The following is a 21,210-nucleotide window of genomic DNA, read 5'->3' as shown; positions in this document are numbered from 1 at the left end:
CAAATCAAATTGATGGCAACCATTGGGCTAGAGTTCTGTGAGGATTGTCAAAGGAGTGGGTCAGGCTGTGCCCTGGCCAAAGGCCTGGTGGAACAGCTCTGTCTTGCAGGCCCTGCGGAAAGATGTCAAGTCCCGCAGGTCCCTAGTCTCTTGGGACAGAGCGTTCCACCAGATCGGGGCCACAGCCGAAAAAGCCATGGCTCTGGTTGAAGCCAGTCTAGTCTCCCTGTGGCCCGAGATCTCCAAGATGTTTTTATTTGAAGACCGTAAGGTCCTCCGTGGGACATACCAGGAGAGGCGGTCCCGTAGGTACGAGGGTCCTAGGCCATATAGGGCTTTAAAGGTTAAAACCAGCACCTTAAACCTGATGCTGTACTCCACCGGGAGCCAGTGCAACTGGTAGAGCACCGTGTGAATGTGATCTTGCGGCAAGGACCCCGTAAGGAGTCTCACCGCAGCATTCTGCACCTGCTGGAGCCCGGGGTGGCAAACACACGAGCTGAGAAACCACTGAAATATCTAAATAGATTTACAAACAATTCCAATACAGGTGGAGGCTGGGGAAGATATTTACTTAAAGGGATTATTAAAAGAGGAAGGTCTTCAGTAGGTGCTGGAAAGGCAACAGAGTCAGCCTCTGGCTATTACTTAGCAGAAACAAATTCCTGTGTGTAGGTGGCACAACACTAAAGGAAAGATTCCAGTCTTGTGTGAAACAGACCTCTTCAAAAGAAGTGGGAGACTCTCTCTGCTGCATAGCACAGGGACCAATATGGTATATAAGGGATGAGATGATATTGTTATAAAAAATTCAAGGCACACACACATGCAATGGCAGAAACACACTCCACAGAAAACCAATCCTTCACCCTTCAAAAATTAGGAAATATTCCCTGAGGGGAAAATAACCGCTTTAGTTGAGTAAGCAGATCAATCTCAAGGAAATCTTGGCTCTCCTAATGATACCTGTCAGGGAACTGACATCGGAGCCAGAAGTGGAGGCAAGGCTCCCAAGCGATGCCGGAGAAGGGCCCAGCAGGGAGAGAGGGAACTCATCAGCTGGGGAAGGAAATCAGCGTAACACCAGGGATAAAGGGGGGTGGATGGGGGAATCGGAGAGGGGGCTCCAGGATTCTTCGCCGGAGACCAGCGGGGAGAGCACAAGTCCTCTGCTACCCACACCCACCCTGCGCAGAAGACTTCCGCGCAGGGAAAGTAGGCGTAGACTTGGCGTCAAAGAACTTCTTTGCTGGAAGAAGTTCAAGAAACGCCCACTGACGGATTCTGCTAGCGACTGAAACAGCCACGAAGTGAAGGGCTGTCCAGCCAGGAAAAGGTTTAACCAGGCAACCTAGCCAGGAGTGGTGGCAACTTACGCACGAGCAACCCCATATAAGCATTACAATACCAAATATTCTCTCCACACCATGCTTAATTTTAGATACCTCTATATCATATTCACCTTTCCTCTAAACCAGGGATGGCCAACTCCCAAGGGACTGTGATCTACTTACAGAATTAAAAAATGGTAGTGATCTACCCTCCATTTTTTGGGACGCGGGTGGCGCTGTGGGTTAAACCACAGAGCCTAGGACTTGCTGATCAGAAGATAAGTGGTTCGAATCCCCGCAATGGGGTGAGCTCCCGTTGCTCAGTCCCTGCTCCTGCCAACCTAGCAGTTCGAAAGCACATCAAAGTACAAGTAGATAAATAGGTACCACTCCGGCAGGAAGGTAAATAGCGTTTCCGTGCACTGCTCTGGTTCGCCAGAAGTGGCTTAGTCATGCTGGCCACAGGACTAGAAAGCTGTACGCCGGCTCCCTCAGCCAATAAAGCGAGATGAGTGCCGCAACCCCAGAGTCGGTCACGACTGGACCTAATGGTCGGGGGTCCCTTTACCTTTACCTTTACCCCCCTTTTTCTACAGAGGAGGAGAGCCCCATTTTTATGGGTTTTGGGGGAAGAAGAGGAACAGCAGAAGCACTGAATCGTGACCCGTGCGTGAGCAGATGCAGCACTGCAGGTTGCAAACTCTGCGGGTTGCGAATGTGCCTCCTGCGCAGATCACGTTTGCAACCAGAGCTTCCACTGTAATGGCATTTGGATTTGAGGATGGAAGATAATGTTTGTTTATAGAAAGTGGTTTTGCAGGGTGTTACATTGGAGTGGATGAAGTGAATATTGTTTATATACAGCGGTCAGACGAAGAATCAAAAGTTCTTTAATTTCTGAACTTTATTTCTCTCTCTCTCTCTAAATCTCTTGTCTGCTTCTTCTTTATTTCTCTCTCTTTCAGTTTTTCCTGGTTTCTCTCTCTCTTTTCCTACGTTTTTATTGTATTTAGATCAAAGTTTCAGTTTTGGACGAGAGAGAAGGAGATTTGATATTAAGCTTTGAATTTCTCTTTATGAATCCTAATAAAACTTTTTTTTAAACAGCTTCAGTTAGGGCTGGGAGAGACTCCCTGTCCAAAACCCCAGAGTGTGACTTCCTATAAGCATATAGACAAATACAGAACTAGGTGGAGCAATGAACAGACCCTTTATATGAGAGCTCCCCAAGATATTTATATATTATGAAGCAGTTCATTTCGCTGTCAAGCAGCTCTTAGAGAGAACATTCTGATGACAAGAGCTGTTTGACAGCGGAACAGTCTATTGTTGGCAGTATTTAAACAGAGGTTGGAGGGCCATCTGTCAGGGATGCTTCACCTGTCGTTCCTGCATTGCAGGGGGCTGGATGAGATGATTCCCGTGGAGTTTCTTCCAACTCTACAATTGGATTCTATGAGTTGTATGTGATTCCATGAATTCAATGCAATTCTGTGAGTTCTAGCATAGCCACTTCTGCCCTATGGAGGAGGTGGGGTTGTGGGCTTTATGGCCCCTCCATGTGCGCGGAGGCTGGAGCCCAGCCCCCATGTGATTAGGGGGATCCCCGGCTGTGTTACCCCCTGGTCGGCCAATTGGCTGACTCAGGGGGCGTGGCTTGCCCTATTTAAAGCAGGATGCGGCCGGGGATATCCCTCTTTGCCACCCATCAGCTGTTCCTGCTTTTCCCACCCTCCGGCCCTATAAGGTTTTCGTTCCTTGACCTTGCTATGGACCTTGGTTGGTCGCCATTAAGGAGCCTGGTAGGAATTTTTCCACTTGGTAAATTGGCACCAGCCACTTGGTTTTCACCTACTTCGTAGCAAATCATCACAACTTTCTTGGTATTGGCGGTGAGGCATTCATATAGTTCTGTAGATAGAAGAGGGGAGGTAGCGCCATCACCTGCCCCACATATTGAAGGGTAGTCCGATAAAGGATTCTGGGGGGTGTGGCCCTGTCCAAACCCTATGGAAGTGAGGGCCTAAGGCACGCCCCTGAGCGGACTTCCTAGTTGATGTGCATCAGCAGGACTCCCCCTACTGGTGGTTAACCCTTCCTGGACTTCAAGCGGATGGGCTGAAGTCGGATATAGTCGGTTAGGACCAATGCCTAAGCCAATACCGCCCATCACCTGTAACCAATAAAGTTGTGGCCTTATTTAGCCTATTAACCTTAATAATTGTGTCATGATTTCCACTGGGGGGGGGGGACTCACCACGCAAGTGGCTATGCAGGAACATCCTTAGAGTTAGCCCCTCCTCTGCAAAGTTGCAGCTCAGAGCTACTCAGACAAGGAATGAGAAACCATCGTTTTCAAATGTAACCTTTTATTGTTTTGATAACTCAAGCACATTCATGTACAAAATCAAAAGACCCCTAGCTTGTTTGCCAAGGTTTGCTTTTAAGAGAGGTTGGGGGCGTCTCCTGCATATTTAAACCTGACCGCTGCTTACAATTTGTCAGAAGGAATCTGGGAATGAGCGGATGGCTTAAATTCCATCCATCGCTGATGAACCGCATCTACTCCCAGGGGCCTTGGGAAGATTTCAGTTTCCCCAGCCAGACCCCCAGGGGGAAGAAGTGCAGGGTCTCGGGTTGCCCCATCCACCGTAGCTCCCTTGGCCGCCACATCCACCGAAACTCCCGAAACTGCCGAAACCGCTATGGCCACCCATCCGGCCAGAGCCACCATAGCCACCTCCACAGCTTCCACAACCTCCGAAGCCACCAGAGCTGGCATACGATCCATAGCTGCTTGGCTCATAGCATCTGGGCCGAGACGTCGTCGAACCAAACCAGTGGCCGGAGCCTTGGCTAGATGGTTCTCGGCCTGATTGGTTGCCACTGCATGATGACAGTCCGTACGTCCCGTAGTTACTCATCCCTGGGAGAGCAAACAAAGGCCTAGAACAGACAAAGCAGAGACAAATCTAATGCAGGGAATGTGATGTGAGGCAGGCAGAGAGAGACAGAGAAAGAGACATACACAGAGAGAAGCATAATAAGAGACAGGTGTGAAAAAAAATAGAGGAAAATAGGGCAAGCAGGTCGGGACAAATGTGTCCTTAATTCACTTAGACCAGGAGTGCTAGTGCCAACTTGAATAAAATTTAGACAGTACTGAGGACTCAGCTATACATCTGCAAATATAATATTTTAATTGTGTTGTAAAGTGCAATATACAAATTCGACACTAAATGGACATTATAGCATTGAACCGTAAGGGAGACACAGAGATCTAAGCAGAGACTATGATTTGAGGCACAGCAGTCCTTTACTTGTATTTGTTTATAATAATAATAATAATAATAATAATAATAATAATAATAATAATAATTATTTATTTATACCCCACCCATCTGGCCGAGTTTCCCCAACCACTCTGGGCGGCTTCCAATCAAGTGTTAAAAACAATACAGCATCAGACATTAAAAACCTCCCTAAACAGGGCTGCCTTCAGATGTCTTTTAAAAAGAAGATAGCTGCCTATTTCCTTGATATCTGGTGGGAGGGCGTTCCACAGGGCAGGTACCACTAGCGAGAAGGCCCTCTGCCTGGTTCCCTGTAACATTGCTTCTCGCAGGGAGGGAACTGCCAGAAGGCCCTTGGCGCTGGACCTCAGCGTCCGGGCAGAACGATGGGGGTGGAGAAGCTCCTTCAGGTATACAGGATTTATTTGGATTTGTCATGGCCAATGGCTAGCACAATAAAGTTATTTGGATTGGGTTTGCTAGGAGACCACTTCCCAACTCCCTGTTTAAATTGCCTCTTTAATAGGAAACATAAGGACTACAATCTTGCAATTATTATCTTTAAGGAAAAGGTCAGTGGCAGAGTGGCTGTCTTGCATGCAGAAGGCCCCAGCCTCAACCTCCAAGAGCATCTGCAGGTTCAGCTGGGATATATCCCCTGAAAATCCCTGAAACGAGAAGTAATCGACTAGAAATATCATCTTGTGGAAATAAACTAAATAATGAAAATCAAAAAGTTTAAGGAAAAAATTAGAAAAACCTAAAATTGAACAGCTCACTGGAAGGACAGATCCTGAAGCTGAGGCTCCAAGACTTTGGCTACCTCATGAGAAGAGAAGACTCCCTGGAAAAGACCCTGATGTTGGGAAAGATGGAGGGCACAAGGAGAAGGGGACGACAGAGGACAAGATGGTTGGACAGTGTTCTCGAAGCCACAAACATGAGTCTGACCAAACTGCGGGAGGCAGTGGAAGACAGGAGGGCCTGGCGTGCTCTGGTCCAGGGGGGCACAAAGAGGCGGACACAACTAAACGACTAAACAACAACAACAAAATTGAACAAAGCCTTAACGGGATGCTGGCTACAAACCTCGTTTCACTGAACTGTTCAGTTTCCTCAGAAGGAAATAGAAAAATCATAAACCTTAAATGACCAGAATTCAAAAAAAGGGGACAGAACTCCCAAAAATTCTGAAGTATTATAATCCTAGCTCGACCTAGGTGAAGCAAAGCTCAGTAATAAAGGATTGAGGACTCAAAGGTACAGTTTCTAATACTGAATTTACAAAAAAGGGTTTGAAAACCTAAATGGCAAGTTTTAGACAAAGCCCAGCTTAAAGGAAGCAAAGCACAGTAATAAAGACTTGAGGACTCAGCTGTGAAAATTCTAGCGTTGCCTTTACAAGAAGGTTTAAAAAACCTAAATGGCACAAATTGAAAGAAAGGGATACAAGATAAGCTGTTTTAGTTTTTAAACAAACTCAAGAACAGGCCTGAGACACTCCCATGGACTAGATGTTACTGCTGATGTTAAAGACTGTTCAATTTTAGGTTTTTCTAATTTTTTCCTTAAACTTTTTGATTTTTATTATTTAGCTGATTTCCACAAGATAATATTTCTAGTCAATTACTTCTTGTTTCAGGGATTTTCATGGTATTTCATTTGTTTTGTGCAATTTCTCGGTTCCGCGAATGTCTTTTTTCTACTGGGATATATTCCCTGCCTGAATCCCTGAAGAGCCACTGTCTGTCAGTGTAGACAAAACTAAGCTAGATAGATAGATGGTCTGACTCAGTACAAGACAGCTTCCTACGTATCTCTCTCTCTCCCTCTCTCCCTCTCTCTCTCTCTCTCTCTGCATAATTCTCAGCTGAAAAATCAAATAGCTCAAGCAAACACTCCTAGGGTTTTAAAGGTAGATTTAGTCAAGCTGGACTCACCCAAGTCTTCCTCAGAATGCAAAACGAGAGAAGCCAAGAAAATGCGATTAGCAAATGCCTCGATTCTTGGACACTTTTATACTCTTGCCACGGACAGCTGCGTCCTTACAAAACACCTTCGTTGTGCAACTTTCAGGGTAATTATAGGCCCAGGATTGTTGAAGGATTCACAGCCAGAAGTATCTCGTTGTCGCCCCCCCCCCCCTTGTCGCATCAATGTTTGTATGTGCTTATTAGCTTTTGAAATTTCTTGCTTTGTAGACTTAGCAGACTGCCTTCAATGTGCATTTTCTTTACACATTTTGGGGGGGAGAGGAGAGTCCCTTTGCGAGCACACCCTGGAATAATGAACTGATGCTTGAGTGAACCTGGGCTACTGTTTATTAGCTCCCACAAGATGTGAAATTCAAGACACGCGGGCTTCAACGCCAACTCTCCGTTGTCCCTTCAAATGCAAAAGCAAAAAGAGCAGGGAGATGTTCAGACCATGTTCAGGACTTCTTATGAGGGAGGCTGCTGAGACTTGTTAGGAAATCCCCATCCCTCTTCACAGAATGACAATTCCCAAAGCTGTTTATCAGTCAGTCCCAGAAACTCTGAGATTTGTAGCCCTGTGAGAAGAAGAGGGGGACGCGGGTGGCGCTGTGGGTAAAACCTCAGCGCCTAGGACTTGCCGATCGCATGGTCGGCGGTTCGAATCCCCGCGGCGGGGTGCGCTCCCGTCGTTCGGTCCCAGCGCCTGCCAACCTAGCAGTTCAAAAGCACCTCCGGGTGCAAGTAGATAAATAGGTACCACTCCGGTGGGAAGGTAAATGGCGTTCCGTGTGCTGCGCTGGCTCGCCAGATGCAGCTTGTCATGCTGGCCACGTGACCCGGAAGTGTCTGCGGACAGCGCTGGCTCCCAGCCTATAGAGTGAGATGAGCACACAACCCTAGAGTCTGGCAAGACTGGCCCGAACGGGCAGGGGTACCTTTACCTTTACCTTTTACTGAGAAGAAGAGGAGGGTCTCCTCTTCACAAGTCCCAGCACCCTTAAGAAATTACACCTCCCATGATTCTTTGTGGGAAGCCAAGACTGTTGAAGGCATGAAAGACACTCTTCACAAGGGGTCAGCAAACTTTTTTAGCAGGGGGCCGGTCCACTGTCCCGGCAGTGGGGCCGGACTATACAGTGGTACCTCGGGTTACAGACGCTTCAGTTTACAGACTTACAGACTCCGCTAACCCAGAAATAGTACGTCGGATTAAGAACTTTGCTTCAGGATGAGAACAGAAATCGCGCGGTGGCAGCAGGAGGCCCCATTAGCTAAAGTGGTGCTTCAGGTTAAGAACAGTTTCAGGTTAAGAACGGACCTCCAGAACAAATTAAGTTCTTAACGCGAGGTACCACTGTATTTTGAAGAAGAAGAAAAAAATGAACGAATTCCTATGCCCCACAAATAACCCAGAGATGCATTTTAAATAAAACCGCACATTCTACTCATGTAAAAACATGTGGATTCCCAGACCGTCTGCAGGCTGGATTTAGAAGGTGATTGGGCCTGATCCAGCCCCCGGACCTTAGTTTGTCTACCCATGATTTAGATGTTGCAGCAGGTGAGCTTCATGCTATCTTCACCTGCAGATGACGTGTTTCTCAGCAGCGATAGTATCCAGTCATGAGGACGGGATTGCACGGCTGAAAACAATCAGCCTCCGACCCGGAATTGGGCAGCCACGCAGCGCTGGTAAGAGCGGGCAGTGGGCAGCGGGGGTCGCCGCGGGCCAGATAAACGAGCCCCTCAGGCCTTATCTGGTCCTTGGGCCTTAGTTTGGGGACCCCTGGTTTATGGCTTCATGCTCCACCGACTTGAAGGACTTTTATACAGAGGACAAATTCATGCAGGAGAAGACTATTGGTGGCTGCTAGTCAGCATCTTAAAAAGCAGAGGCATCACCTTGCCAACAAAGGTCCGTCTAGTTAAAGCTATGGTTTTCCCAGTAGTGATGTATGGAAGTGAGAGCTGGACCATAAAGAAGGCTGATGGCCAAAGAACGGATGCTTTTGAATTCTGGTGCTGGAGGAGACTCTTGAGAGTCCCATGGACTGCAAGAAGATCAAACGCATCCATTCTGAAGGAAACCAGCCCTGAGTGCTCACTGGAAGGACAGATCCTGAAGCTGAGGCTCCAAGACTTTGGCCACCTCATGAGAAGAGAAGACTCCCTGGAAAAGACCCTGATGTTGGGAAAGATGGAGGGCACAAGGAGAAGGGGACGACAGAGGACGAGATGGTGGGACAGTGTTCTCGAAGCTACCAGCATGAGGGAGGCAGTGGAAGACAGGAGGGCCTGGCATGCTCTGATCCAGGGGGTCACAAAGAGGCAGAAATGACTAAACGACTAAACAACAACAACAAAGTCACAATGGCTCGGCTCTGCTTCTGCTACTGGGGCAGTGATGCTTCTGAACACCGCAGGAGGAGAGAGATGCTCATATTCTTGGGTTTTGCTTGTGCATTTCCCACAGGCATCTGGTTTTGCCTTGTGGGAGCATAACCCTGGACTAGGTGAGCCACTGGTCTGATACAGCAGCTTGGCTTTTCTTAGGCTCTTAGGCACGGCATTCAAACAAAACACACCACAGGCACAGCCAAGCTCTTAGGTGTGTTTCATGGTAGGTTTCGGGATCTCAGCTATGATGTACATATATTTATCCACCTATAAAACTGAAACATTAACAATGGGGAGAGAGAGGGAGATTTCCTCTGAAGAGAGTCTGTTGAAGAAAGCTTCCAGACTTACTGTAATTAGCTCTTCAGATGTGGGTAGGGTTGTGAAATGTGGGTTTTCCTACAAAACGAAAGTTATACGCTTGGGAAACAAAGAGTGAGGCTGGATCACTAGACACATCAAAGAAGCATTTTGGTTTCATCTTTGTAAATGTAAACAGGGAAAACAGGTAAAGAAAAACGCGACTCTGCGTTGCCATCTGGTGGCACAATGTTGCATCGCACATACAACGCATATAAATCTGTGTTTGAATTTATAACTCTTTAAATTGAAACACTTCTTTGATATGTCCAGATCCAGCCTAGCTGAATCCTAGGGTTGTTTTTTTTAAAAAAAACAACAAAAACAAAACAAAACAAAACAAAAGTCAGTTAGGGAGATCCCTTCCCCATCAACTAATCAAGTAGAGAATTTATTACCCTGGTTATTCCACAAGAGGGAGGTGAAAGGTCTGAGAGTGCCCCCTGCTGGAATTTAAAGGAACATAAATGAGACCTATAGATGCCCTCTCAGATTCTGGTATCTGTCCTCCACCCCAGAGTCGGCCACGACTGGACCTAATGGTCAGGGGTCCCTTTACCTTTACCTTTACTTTCTCTTGAGTCAGACTATTGGGGTCTATCTGACTAGGTATTGCAGACCCTTGGCAAGTGTCCCTATTTTCCAGGGACAGTCCCAGAATCCAGAAGCCGTCCTGGTTTCCGATTTATCCCCAAATGTCCCACTTTTCCTTAGGACGTCCCTATTTTCATTGGAAAAATATTGCATGGTATTGAACAGGATGTCCCTATTTTCATCGGAGAAATGTTGGCGGCTACGGCACTGTTGACACTAGCAGCTTCTCTCCAAGGTATCAGTCTTTTCCAGCCCTCCCTGGAGATATTCAGAACATGGATTCTGTCATCGAACTACTGTTCTTCTCTTAAAGTAGAATTAAGAATCCAGCCCTGGTGGTTCTGAATAAAGGGCTGAGCATAGAAATCTGCCTTGCACCCAGGTCAGTCCAGCAGCCTATCTAACTCAGGGCTGTCTACACTGATAGATCATCACTCTACAGGGTTTTGGACAGGATCCTTCCCAGCCTGATCTGGGGACGCTGCAGACTGAACCTGAGGTCTTCTGTATGAAAAGCAGATGTTCTGCCACTGACCCACAGTCCTTCTATACCCTTGTTCTGGCCAAGTACCAAGGTCCGTATAGTTAAAGCTATGGTTTTCCCAGTAGTGATGTATGGAAGTGAGAGCTGGACCATCAAGAAGGCTGATCGCTGAAGAATGGATGCTTTTGAATTCTGGTGCTGGAGGAGACTCTAGAGAGTCCCATGGACTTCAAGAAGATCAAACCTCTCCATTCTTCAGGAAATCAGCCCTGAGTGCTCCCTGGAAGGGCAGATCCTGAAGCTGAGGCTCCAAGACTTTGGCCACCTCAGGAGAAGAGAAGGCTCCCTGGAAAAGACCCTGATGTTGGGAATGATGGAGGGCGCAAGGAGAAGGGGACAACAGAAGACAAGATGGCTGGACAGTGTTCTCGAAGCTACCAGCATGAGGGAGGCAGTGGAAGACAGGAGGGCCTGGCGTGCTCTGGTCCAGGGGGTCATGAAGAGGCGGACTCGACTAAACGACTAAACAACAACAACAACAAAAACAACAACACTTTTCAGTACCGGCTGTAAACAAGGCAAGCTTTTGGTGGCCACAAGAGACATCACCAAAGTACAAAATGAGCCATGTAAATGCACCCCAAAAGCAGTTTTGTTGCTGGAACTCATCTGTGAACTTGAGTTAACTAGAACCCCTGACTGGTTCAACTTTTGGACTATGCAATGCATCATTTCTGCAACTGCCAGCGCTTGTGTGTTCCTGTCGAGGGAAATAGCACCATCTGCACTATTCTTTGCAAACGAACACACACAAAATGTTGGTCTCTGCCCTGACGAGGTTCTGGTCTAAATTAATATGTAAAGGCATCAGAGGGAGAGGGGGGAAAAGCACAGGTAACAGTGACCATCTTGTTATACAAAATGTTCTAAAGCAAGGATGCTTTAGGATTTGACTGGACAATGAAGACCACCAAAGTTGCTTTTTAACAGAGCAGGGGAAATAAAGAACAAAGGAAGAGGAAGCAGACAATGTCTTATGTCTCATCAGTTGCCAGAGAATCGTTTTATCTTCTCGGGCAGGATACGGGTCCAACTCCTTACAGAAGATGTGTGTGCGACGGGCGAGGCGGCACTTTTTCCTCTCACGCCGTTGGGCCCACTCTCACTCAGACGAATTGCCCCCACCTCACTGAACAACCCTTTACCCGAAGGTTTTCGTTTCCTTTCTTCTTAAAATTCTACCCAAGTATCCTGTGGGGGACCTTTGTGAGGGGGTGACGAGTAAGTTGGAGTCTCAGACAGGTTTTCTTTAAAACAACAATAAAGATTAATTTACGGCAAGATAGTATGCAACACAAATGGGTTGAACTTAGGTTACTTTGAGAATACAGTGCAGTTTCACTTTAATTCATCCTCAGTTGTTTTTGCATTATAGGTTTGGCTCCTTTATATGGTCATACTTTCAGTTATCCATCCCCTTTTACAATCCTGCTCCTGAGGTACTTTAAGTAATAGACCAAAGGGCTCTCCACACACCCCTCCCTTCACTGGGTTTGGGAGTTTCTTCATTTCAATAATAATAATAACAATAATAATAATAATAATAAATTTTATTTATACCCTGCCCTCCCCGGTCAAGACCAGGCTCAGGGCGGCTAACACCAGGTATAAAAGCAATTGATCAAAATACAACTTAAAATTTTGATTCCCTTAGAAGAATCTCTCCCCTCCAGACTAGATTTGAGTCCCAAGGAGGCTGTTCCTTTCCAGCTCCTACTTCTCCTGGCTCGACCTCGGCCTCCCAGTAAGATTCTGGTCTATTCCTCAGTCCTTCACAATACGTTCAGAGCAGAAGTAGTCTTTCCAGAACCAACTCTTTCTCCCATTCACTCTTTATACCTCAGCCTGTCTTCTAACTTGTCTCCCTTCTATCTCCCAAACTCTCCAACCCATAGCTGTTAACGTTTCCCCTTTTTTAAGGGAAATCCCCTTATTCTGAATAGGATTCCTCGCAAGAAAAGGGAAAAGTTGACAGCTATGCTCCAATCTCAGTTCCAACCCACTTCCACCAACCCTCTCAACTCCCTGTCTCTCTTCAAATCCTCTCCTTTTAAACCCTCCCTCCTGGAACCACGGCCAATCAGAGACTGCCGTTCATTAACCATTTGCTGGCAGGGAAAGACAGAAAAAAGAAAGACTTGTCAGTGACGAAGCTGCATGCTCCATTAGCGGGGGCGGAGAGCATGCGGGGCGTGGCTTGTGCTCCCTGGAGGCATGGCGCATGGCACGCCGCCCACGGGGCACGGTGTGCGTTCTGGGGGCGTGGTGCGCTGCCTGTGGGGGCGTGGAGTCCAGTGAGCACAGGGGGGTGCGCGGAGCATGTTTGGAGTGGCCGCTGCGATGGCAGCACTGGTCTGCACTGAGATGTTCTCACTGAAGCCTTAAATACTATCCGGGAGTGCTGAGAACACGTCATCACCTGTGGTTGGGGTCACCTCCCCATGGCCTTGTCTATGTTTATGTCCTGCAAGGTCATAAGAAAGGTCATAGCAAATGTCAGGCTGCAAAGGGATGGGGCAGCCTTAATATTCCCATGCTGCTCTGCTGTCTTATGACTCACATCGGTCTGAGAATACATGACCCCACGTCTTCACTCCTTTTGTCATGTGGCCTTTCTATAATAAGCGCTGATTCCAGCAAGCTGTGATTAACTCTTAGAGAGCGCTAATTGACAGAGCGGCATTATTTACGGCGAAATCTAGGTCTCTGCCTAGATGCAGCTTTGAGGGCATCAAAAGGGGAAATTTTCAGGGCATCGCACCTAACTCCTCATAATACAATGGTATTCTGGATATTCCCTACCATAATTTTTTGATGAATTAAAGTATCTCTGCATAGATCCAGTCGTATGGTTAAAACTGTGATAGGTTTTGCCAGTGTTCGAGAGGCAGTGTGACCTCCATGGCTAGATAAGATTTTTTTTTAAAGAAAAGCTTATTTAAAAAATGAAAAACCTCTTCTACATAACAATGTATAATCTAGAAATGTTATGCTTGCATAGATGGTATCGCTATCCCCGGAATTCAAACCCAATCCCTTGGAAAGGCAAGGGGGGGGGGAGAACCCTGATGGTTAAAGTGTTCATAAAAAGAATTAATTACTGTTTCATCTTCATTCAGATCGGGTGCAACCATCGAATCGAGAGGCACAAATGATTACCGTTTGGGGGAAATGACCTGTGAAGCATTTTTTGTTGTTGCTGTTTTCCAAACGAGTCTGTTATTAAATCTGGGGTTATATAATTGCAAGAACAAATTAAGGGCATAACCCAAGATCGCTTGACATGTGCAACCACTAATGAATGCTTGCAAGAAGCGCTGAAATCCTTTGCAACAAAAGAACCTCATGAAATCCCCTCCACCACAATGATATCATGATGATTTTTTTCTAACAGATGCACAGGGGCCTGGAATCACCAAAATAGGATCACTCCGGTGACCTGAAAGTAGATCCCATTAAACTCAATGGGTTGTCTTCAGAGTTACTACTATTTAGAGCAGATCCACTGAAAGGTGGAGGTCATCTTTAGGGTAATCCTGGGCAGACAGGATCCTAAGCCCAAGTAGGGTCCAGAGTTCACCTCCCCATTCCACTAGAACCCTCCTTGGGGGTCACTCAGCACCAATTTACCAACTGCACTGGCTCCCAGTGGAGTACAGGGTCAGGTTTAAGGTGCTGGTTTTGACCTTTAAAGCCCTATGCAGCCTAGGACCCACGTACCTACGGGACCGCCTCTCCTGCTATGTCCCATGGAGGACCTTAAGGTCCACAAATGGCAACACTTTGGAGATCCCAGGTCACAAGATGGTTAGATTGGTCTCAATTAAGGCCAGGGCCTTTTCAGTACTGGCCCCAACTTGGTGGAACGCTCTGTCACAAGAGACCAAGGCCCTGCAGGACTTGACATCTTTCCGCAGGGCCTGCAAGACAGAGCTGTTCCACCTGGCCTTTGGTTTGGACTCACTCTGACCCTTATGTTTCCCTCCCCTTATGGTTTTGATCTATTGGCTACTTTTAAAATGAGGCTGCATTTTAAATTGCATTTTAACCTGTATTTTAAATTGTTTTTTTTTCTCTTTACCATAATTTTACTGGTGTTAGCTGCCCTGAGCCCAGCTCTGGCCAGGGAGGGTGGGATATAAATAAAAATTATTATTAGTAGTATTATTAGTATTATTATTATTCCCCCAGCTCCTCCCATTCCTCTTCAGGATTTGCCCATCCCCTTTCTGACCGCACCTAAGGGCTCAGGATGACACGGTCAGCAAACTGATGACATCTATTTGCGTCTTCATTCGGTGGTGGTGCTGGGAAGCTGGGAAGCAGACAATAGGCTTCCAGATCTCTCCACAAACAGTCATTAGTGTTTTATATGCTTGAAATATGTTGCTGTTATTATTATTATTATTATTGCCTCTATGGCTTGACACCCAATCTTAATGGGCTCTGATGTTATTTTGGTATAATAGCCTCGCAAGAGGTCATCAACCACAGCGGAATGTGTCACAAGTCTCCCCAGTTTACGTCGAGATGTGGAGCGTGATGGGTTGGAGGCTGTGGGAAGCTAGAAGGTGGACTTCTTCTGCTCTAGTTTTCCCGATTTATCTGTGACAGACCTAGCTGGCTAGTAAAAAATGCTAATTTTGTGTGGCAGTTGGGAGGTCCATTTTTTAAAAAAAACAAACCCAAAACCAAAAGGTATTAGCATCTCCACTCCATGTCCATTTCAAGTCCGTTCCTGTGTGTTGTCTGAAAGTTGATCCTTTGTTTGTGGGGAGAGGGACACCTAGCCTCCAGTGCGTATTCATGTCAATGAACACCCATTGTCACCAAGGACAGGCTCCAGACAATTTCAGGGGTCAGCAAACTTTTTCAGCAGGGGGCCGGTCCACTGTCCCTCAGACCTTGTGGGGGGCCGGACTGTATTTTGGAAAAAAATAATGAATGAATTCCTATGACCCACAAATAACCCAGAGATGCATTTTAAATCAAAGGACACATTCCACTCACGTAAAAACATGCTGATTCCTGGACCGTCCGCAGGCCGGATTTAGAAGGTGATTGGGCTGAATCCAGCCCCCGGGACTTAGTTTGCCTACCCATGATTTAGATGTTGCAGCAGGTGAGCTTCATGCTATCTTCACCTGCAGATGACATGTTGCTCAGTAGCGATAGTATCCAGTCCTGAGGATTGGATTGCATGGCTGACAAGGATCATACATTTAAAACATGGGTAGGCAACCTAAGGTCCGGGGGCCGGATCTGGCCCAATCGCCTTCTCAATCCAGCCCACGGATGGTCCGGGAATCAGCATGTTTTTACATGAGTGGAATGTGTCCATTTATTTAAAATACATCTCTGGATTATTTGTGGGGCATAGGAATTTGTTCATTTTTTTCTTCCAAAATATAGTCTGGCCCCCCCACAAGGTCTGAGGGTCAGTGGACCAGCCCCCTGCTGAAAAAGTTTGCTGGCCCCTGATTTAAAACGAAAAGTGAATGGCGGTCTTATATGTGTTTAGCTTCTATATGCTTTGGAGTCCATACCTTCCAACATTTCTCTGATGAAAATAGGGACGTCCTAAGGGAAAGTGGGACATTCTGGGATCAAATCAGAAACCAGGGCGGTTTCTGTAGATCTAGGACTGTCCCTGGAAAATAGGGACACTGGGAGATTCTTGGAGTCTCTGCTTTTGTTAACACTTCTCTCCCACCTCCACTGAAGCACAATTGTTTTCAATTCAAACCACTCTGAGGTGACGGTTTGGTTGTTAGTTAGTTAGTTTCTTTTACAGTTAGGCAGTATATAATTTTAGCAATCAAGCGGGTGCAAAGGAAAAGGCTTGGCGAGGGTTGTGGCTGAGGTGTGAATACATTTCTAAGCTTCATACCCCATGAGGACTGGAATCTTGTTTTGAAATGAAACAAAAATGGGGAACCTCTCGCCAGCCCATTGCACATTCCTAGCTCTCTATACGTATGCTTCGCAAACCTCCTAATTTGCAAGCCAGTTGGTTCTTCCTGCTGGGTTTGTGCCTTGGTGATGTTTCTTTCCAATCATCATTGATGTTTTGGCCTTCGCGGTTTGAAACATCACAAAAGCAGCATTTGAACAACTTCAGTAGGAGTTTTAAATCTGATGGAAAACCTAGGATAGAATAAATAACATTAAATTCAACATATGCTATACAGTAGTACCTCGGGTTACAGACGCTTCAGGTTACAGACTCCGCTAACCCAGAAATATTACCTTGGGTTAAGAACTTTGCTTCAGTATGAGAACAGAAATCATGCAACGGTGGCACGGCGGCAGCAGGAGGCCCCATTAGCTAAAGTGGTGCTTCAGGTTAAGAACAGTTTCAGGTTAAGAACAGACCTCCGGAACGAATTAAGTTCTTAACCTGAGGTACCACTGTAATATGGCAGTGAATAATGGATGAGAAATAGAAGGAGTAGACGGGAAGTCAGGTATATAGGAAAAAGTCATTTTTATGTTAAATGCATTGTGAGTAATATTTAATGTATTGGTGTTGTTGTTTATTTGTATCTTCTTTTTAGTTGTTAGGAGGTGATGGATATTTTCTTTCTGTATGTGGTGTATTAAAATGAAATAAAAACTTTATAAAAGAAAGTAAGAAAAGAAACATCACAAAATCAGAACACACACACACACAACACACACACGTGGCATCTGGCCTAGACTTCAGCGTCTTGAACACATTTTCTCTACATTTGCATACTAAGCACGCGCCTTTGCCATGTTTGCTTGTCCCTCAGTGATGGACCATTTGGACAGGCGCTTCGGAAGCAAACCAGTCCAACTGCCTGCACTCCTGCTTTGAGTCCGATGGAAACAGTTGATTAAATGGGAAGGAATGAGGCCCATAAATTTATGTAGCAAGCGGAACCATTGGGAACGGACGAGGACATCCTCATTTTTATTTTTAACTCTGGTGTTCCTAAACAGGAGCATTATTCCCATACAGCAATTTGAGCCGTGATGCATGTGTGAGTTAAGTATGAGTTAGCTGCTAACAGGTGTCATGCCACGCACATTCCTACCCATGAGGTGGCTCGGGAAACGGGTATAAAAGCCCTCAACTCTCGGGGTTGCACCAAACACTCTTCTGGACTTCAGCTCCTCAGAGATCAAGGTAACGTAGTCCTGCTGGGAAATACTCTGAATCTGGATCTGTGCTGTTAGAATTGCAGTTTTAAAAATGTGTTTGCTAGGAGAAAAATAGTTCTAGGAGAAGGGCCATAAAGCAGCTTGGGCAACCCAACCAGATGAGCGGAGTATAAATAATACTATTCTTGTTCTTAACAGAGTACCTCCACTGTTAGAGACAATATGCTTCTGAATAGCAGTAGCAGGAAACTGTAGGGAGGGAGAGTTCCTGTTGCACTCAAACTGCTTGCAGTTTTCTCACTGGCAACTGGTTGTCCACTGTGAGGACACAATGCTGAACTAAATGGGGCCCCTTTGGCCTCGTCCAACTGGCTCGTCTCATGTTCTTATGCATAAGGCTCCAAGTTCAACTCCCAGCATGAGGACTAGAATCTTTCTCTTAGGGGATGGGACATGGTGTGCGCTTTTTCATGCAGAAGGCATCCCCAGTAGGGCTGGGAAACCCCCCTATCGGAAGCTCTGGAGAACCACCATCAGCCAGTAGAGACAACGCTGAGCTGGATGGACCAAAGTTCTGACTCAGTAGAAGATCTTATGTCAAAGGCTGGGGATAAACAATGAATGAGCACCATGAGTTCATTTCATTGCTTCAAGAAGTAATGGCGGCCACCAACTTGGATGGCTTGAGAAGGGGATTCAGCATATCGGTGAGAAATCAGGCTATCAGGGGCTATTAGCCATGGTGGCTATGTTCTGCCTTCACCATCAGAAGCAGCGTTTCGGGACTCACAAGAGGGAAGGGTGCTGTTGTGCTGAGATTCTGCTTGTGGTCTCCCTGCTAGAACCAGGTTGTCCCTTGTGACAGCACAATGCTGAACTAGACAAGGCTCTTTTCATGTCCTGGTGGTGGAAGTTTGAGGTTTTGTGGGTGTTTACTTGGCTTCTCAAGCCATGCCTTGTTTAGCTTTGGCTCCCAGCCTGCCCTCCTTATAAAGCAGAACTAATGACAAGGCATCTCTGGGATTTATAGCCATGCACATCAAGATGAAAGCACAAAAACTGGTTCCTTAAACGTCAGCCTGGGCTTTCATGAGTGTTTGTGGAGTGGGTAGGAGGTTGGGGTAAGAACGTCCTCTTTGGGTTGAGAAGCAACTCAATTGGTTGATGATAATTCAAGGACAGAGATGATGCAAGGGTCTGGCAGTGAACGACTAAAGCCTCGCATACCCAAACACAGCTTCCTACCAGAAACATCCTCCCAGGGGATGTGATTGGCAGAGAGGGTCCTCTTGATAGTTCCTCCACCCCAGAGGCTCAGAGGGTGGCAGCCCAGGAGAGGGCTTTTTCTGTGGTGGCCTCTAAGCTGTGGAACTTCCTCACCACAGAGGTGCGTCTTGCATCTTCATGAAACAACTTTTGCAGAAGGCTGAAGATGTGCCTCTTTACCCTGGCTTGTGACACTTGAGATGCACATTTTTAGGACACAGCTTTTTTGTTGTTGTTGAAAATCATTCCTAATATTATGTTTTAATGTTGTAAACTGCCCTGGGATCTGAATGTGGAGGGCAGATAAATCATCATAATCACCATGGATTTTCTAGAAAGGGTCAGGAGCTTTCCATGCGCTCCTTTTAAGCATATAGCCACTTCCATGCGGACTAGAAGCAATATTTATCAGTTTGGTGGCCGAGATGCTTTAACAATCTCTGAACTTTTTATGTGCTCCTTTCAGAAGGCTCACAAAACCCAAACCCTGTGCCTTAGACACCCATAACCACCAGGACCTGGAAGGCCGCAATCTCATTCTCCCCTTAGGCCTGAGGTTCCCCACTGTGGCGTTTGCCCATTCGTTTGAAAATGTCTGTACAGGGGGAGAGAAAGGGTTAATATGTAGACCAATAGGAAAGCCGGAGCCTACCTGTTTATAAAAGGGCTTAGCCTGAGGTTTGGGTGTGGGCAGTTGGTTGGTTTTAGTGGGTTAGTTGGTTGGGAAAGGCAGTTGGAAAAGCAGTTGGCAGGCAGCTGGAATTAGAGAGACAGTTGGTGCAGTTGGTTCTTGTGTGAGGGGTGGTAGAAGAGTTAGAGACAGGATAAAACTAAGACTAAGAAAGTAAAGAGTAACAACGTTTTGAGTACAGTTAAAGTTCATTTGTGTCTGCAATAAACTACACTCTTTGTTAACTTAAGAACCTGACTAAGTGATTTACCAGGGAGGACCTGGTTGGTGGCAGCGGATTAGTGGTGAGACAATAGTCCGTGAGACAACCGGGAACTCTGTACAAACGCCACACTCATCCTTTATTGAGACCCTGCATTGAGCCAGGATGTTTGGGCTACTTGGCCTTTGAAATCCCTTGCGATGCCACAGTTCTAATCAGGCTCCTTTTGCTTCCCAGTACTTTGCTTTCCAAATCCACCACCACTACCCGCACGATGACTTGTGGCTACGGAAACTGCTGCAGCCCCTGTGGCTCCGGAGGATGGGGCTATGGAGGCTACGGCGGCAACTGCTGTGGTAACAGATGTTGCGGCGGCTATGGAGGCTATGGAAGCTACGGAGGTTATGGCGGCAACTGCTGCGGCAACAGATGTGGTGGCTACGGAGGTTACGGAGGTTACGGAGGTTACGGCGGCTACGGCGGCAACTGCTGTGGTAACAGATGTTGTGGTGGCTACGGAGGCTACGGAAGCTACGGAGGCTACGGAGGTTATGGCGGCAACTGCTGCGGCAACAGATGTGGTGGAGGCTATGGAGGCTACGGAGGTTATGGCGGCTACGGTGGCAACTGCTGCAGCAGCAGATGTTGTGGCGGCTGGGGATGGTAATTCTCCCTCACCTACACGAGAAGCATCTGAGCAAAGGACTTGCCTCCAACACTAGCTCTACTCAGAGTAAGCCCAATGAAGTGAACGGACACGGCCAACTTCGGCTCATTCATGCCAGTGGGTCTACTATGAGCAGGACTTGGTTGGATACAACACAAGGTTTTCCTCCAAGCTGAGTTTCCTGGAAGGTCCCTGAATAGGGTCCTCAAGGGTCTCAGTCTCCAGCTCAGATGCCTGCCTTTCCCCTGCTGTTCCTCACTGTTGCTTCCTCATCACTCCACCCTGTATGGTTTGGTCTTCTCCACAAGAGGACATCCATCCCCTTCCTCATCCCCTTTGTACCTTCCTTCCTAAGTCTTCCAAATTAAATCATACTGCATCAGAACCAATGTCTACTGAGTTTTCATTTCCACTCTGTTTTCCTTTGAATCTAGCTGAAATTCCCGATTTGCAGCAGTTGGGTTTCATGGAATTCTACTCAGTATTGATCCAGAGCAGATTCCAGTGTGTAGTTAGCAGAGTAACAACTTAAACACATTGCAGGATTCCCCCCAAAATAGACCAGAGGCAATTATTATTTCATCCAGCAGAGCTTTACTGCGACTGAAGGCAAATGAGCATACTGATCACAAATCCATATACATTCAGGACTGGCACTGTCCACAAGAAATCCAGTTGCAGCAGACTTCACTTAAACTTACAATAAGTTATAATAAGTCTAAACCTTAACAATAAGCATACTGTGTACAGAACACCACAAT

At 46.5% G+C, this 21,210-nt stretch overlaps 1 long non-coding RNA gene across 1 annotated transcript; it reads right to left on the bottom strand.

The window, feature by feature from the left end:
• Positions 1-3,683: 3,683 nt before the first annotated feature.
• Positions 3,684-19,732, bottom strand: LOC310751954. The gene is made up of 3 exons (XR_014542717.1): positions 19,542-19,732; positions 13,298-13,400; positions 3,684-4,277 (listed from the first exon to the last, which is right to left on the bottom strand). It is a non-coding gene; the product is annotated as an uncharacterized lncRNA (long non-coding RNA).
• Between the last annotated feature and the right edge of the window lie 1,478 nt (positions 19,733-21,210).

Source organism: Podarcis filfolensis (genome assembly GCF_964270895.1).
Source record: "Podarcis filfolensis genome assembly, chromosome: 16".
NCBI classification, from domain to species: domain Eukaryota; kingdom Metazoa; phylum Chordata; class Lepidosauria; order Squamata; family Lacertidae; genus Podarcis; species Podarcis filfolensis.
This window is presented reverse-complemented; position numbering and strand designations above follow the sequence as displayed.